The following is a 3,407-nucleotide window of genomic DNA, read 5'->3' as shown; positions in this document are numbered from 1 at the left end:
TTGTGATGGCTAATTCTGTGTCAACTTGACTGGGCCACAGAGTGCCCAGATAGTTGGTTAAACATTATTCTGGGTGTGCTTTAGGGTGTTTCGGGGTGAGATTAACCTTATAATTGATAGACTGAGTAGATTGTCTTCTTCAAAGTGGGTGGCCTCATTCAATTCCTTGAGTGCCTGAATAGAATAAAAGCCTGAGTAAGAAAGACACCTTTCTCTCTGCCTCACTATTTTTGAGCTCAGAAATCAGTCTTCTGTCTTCAAACTCAGACTCAGAATGGATTATTCACCTTTAGCTTTCCTGATCCTCAGGCCTTCAAACTTGATCTGGAACTATACTATGGACTCTCTTAAGTCTCCATCTTGCCATCTGCAGATCTTGGACTTTTCAGCCTCCATAATTGTGTGAGGCAAATCTTTATAGTAAATCAAGTGTGTGCGCTCTCTCTCTCTCTCTCTCTCTCTCTCTCTCTCTCTCTCTCTCTCTCTCTCTGCCCCGTCCTTGAATGATAGATGATAGATAGATGGATAGATAGAAGATAGATAGATAATTAGATATAGTATCTATATCAATACCTATCTGCATATTATTGGTTCTACTTCTCTGGAGAACCCAGTCTAATACAGTATTGGTACCCATTACTTGGATTATACACATACTGGTATCCAACATATTAGTAACTACATTTTATATCCCACTGGGCCTAGCACAGTCAACATTTTGAAGATTTTTTTCCCCTGGATGATTTTTATCCCCATTCCTTTATGTACTATTTTTCCTTTCTTCACAGGCCAGAGCGAGCCTGACTTCTTTAGTCTGATAAACTCACCTATATCCATTTAATGGAAAAAATGCACAAAAATTGATTCTGTAAATATTTTTTAGAGAAATAAGCATCTAATGCTGACATCTCAGACAATATTGCGAGATTATTTGCTTTTTTGCAGTTGTCTTTTTTTTCTTTTTTTTTGGTTTCTTTAAAAGTTACTCTACATTAGTTAACAGTTTTTATTTAAACCACATCAAACAGTCAATGCTGAGGGGTCAGTGATAATTATATAGGAGTAAATAATAGGCATTTGAAAGATGCTCCATAATGGAGTTCTTATTGCAAAAAAAATTACAGATTCAAGTTCTATGAGGTTATTCATTTAAGATGTGATATCCCAAGTGTAAGTTTACCTTTAAAACATAATCTTCAAGAGGAATATTATTCCTACAAAACACTGAAAATTCAGTCCGTTTTTTTGTCACGGTTAGTAATTGTCTACTTCCATCAGTAGCATTAGAAGTGTTTTCCATCATCCCGTCATTCTAAAGTATCTCTTTGCCAAGAAGTGGCTGTTTTTGTTCCTCAAAAACCTTCAGAATGACTTGTTTATTTATTAGAGAATTCACTTTCTGCAAGTGAAGTGGATCTTCCTTTTCGGGGATTCTAAGAGATGATTGCCTGCCAAAGACAGAACAGATCTTCTAGTACTTTCAGAAATTCTGCTGATTTACCAATTGAATCTTGTAGTACTATCCGAAGGAACGCACAGACTAGAATTTCAGAAACGTAAGCATAACTCAAAATTATTTTCTGTTTTGTTTTACATTAATTGTAGCAGCTAAGAAATACTGTACTGTCCAGAATAATTATGTATCACTAATTTTTTTTTTGTTTTAATCTTGAGGTTTAATCATTTAGTTATTAGAAACTACTGTGGAAAATAGAGTTTTCCTTTAAAAATCTATATTTTAAAAAGTTTGAAACTTTTTTATAATTCTCCTTAATCACAGTTATGATGACAAAGAAAATATGTGTTGATATTTTCTTTCTTCAGATACATTAAACTACAATTATTGCATTGATCGTTGGTCCTTTCCAAACACATACTTGAATAAAATTACATTATAATTTGCCATGAATATCTTGGCACTGGCTTTACATTTTTTTATGTTTGACTTTGTGACTTACATATGTTTAACAACTTACTGGATCACTAGAAGATTTTCTGAAATCAGAAAGTGGAGTAGAATAGCTGGAACAGATATCCTCTCTATTCTTTTATACAACCAAGACCTTCAGGAGCTCCTGGCCTCACTGCTTACATGAGAGAGATGAAATCTGTTATTCTTAGGACACTCCCTATTCTGTTTGGTGTTTTGATCTGTTCTTACATCAGTGATACCTTTAAAAATATTGTTTTTAATATACTTTTATAAGTGTCATACTCTTTATTTTCTTTTTTCAAAATTATTAGGTTTTCATGTACCATTATCCGTATAACTTTCTCAAAAAAAATCTTGAAGATCTTTATCAACTTACTTTCTAAATACATTAAAATTTTATAGTTGGACATTTTGATGGCTTATATTTTTTATTACTATAATATTTTGTATTTATTACTATAATATTGTATAAGATCTGTATGTTTCTGTGAACATGCACATACACATCTTTTTATGAATGTAAGTTGTCATTTCTCTCGTGTTAATACCTACAAGTGGAATTATTGGGTAATATAGTAAATATACATTGGTATTTATAGTATATCACTGTATTGTTTTCCAATACAGCTCTACCATTTTGCATTCCTATCAGCAATGTGTGAGATTTCTAATCTACTACATCCTCTCCAGCACTTGATATTGTTACATTTTTAAACTTAACTTTTCTGTTGGGTGTACAGTGGTCACTCTGTGATTTTAATTTGTATTTCTCTGATGATTATGATATTGAACATCTTTATATGTGCTTACTGGCTATTTTTATATTTGTTTTTTGAAGCGTCTATTCAAATATTTTGTCCTTTTTCTTTCTTGTTATTGAGTTGTAAGAGTTCTTTATTATTCTGGATATAAGCCCTTGGTTAGATAAGGCTATTTTACAAATATCTTCTCCTTACCTATAATTTGCCTTTTTAAAACTATATCTTTTATTTTTATTTTATTTATTTTATTTTTTTATTTTTTTAGGCAAGGCAACCCTTGGTTGACCTCACAGATTGCAAGGACCTTGTCAGCTTACAATCCCTTATTTTTTTTTATTTTTCATACCTACAGCACCTGGTCTTTCTAGGTGGTCTCCCATCTAAGTACTAAACAGGCCCAACCCTGCTTAGCTTTCGAGATCAGATGGGATCGGGCTTGTTCAGGGTAGTGTGGCCATAGACTAAAACTATATCTTTTGAAAACAAAAATTTGTAATCTTGATGAGCCCATTTATCAAATTTTTGTTATATTTTCTATTTTGCGTTCCATGTTTAAACAAAATATTTTGCTTAATTCAATATCACAAAGATTTCTTCTGTGATTCTTCTGTGAGTTTAATAATTTTAGCTTTAACATTTTGGTCTATGATCCATTTTAAGTTAGTATGCATCTGTAAGATAAAGGTCAAGACACATTTTTTCTATGACTACAT

At 32.3% G+C, this 3,407-nt stretch overlaps 1 pseudogene; it reads right to left on the bottom strand.

Moving 5' to 3' along the window:
• Positions 1 to 3,037: 3,037 nt before the first annotated feature.
• LOC112485176 lies at positions 3,038 to 3,156 on the bottom strand (annotated as a pseudogene).
• Between the last annotated feature and the right edge of the window lie 251 nt (positions 3,157 to 3,407).

Source organism: Pteropus alecto, unplaced genomic scaffold, assembly GCF_000325575.1.
Source record: "Pteropus alecto unplaced genomic scaffold, ASM32557v1 scaffold95, whole genome shotgun sequence".
Classification (NCBI taxonomy): Eukaryota; Metazoa; Chordata; class Mammalia; order Chiroptera; family Pteropodidae; genus Pteropus; species Pteropus alecto.
Note: the sequence above shows the minus strand (reverse complement) of the source record. Positions and strands in the feature narration are given on the sequence as shown.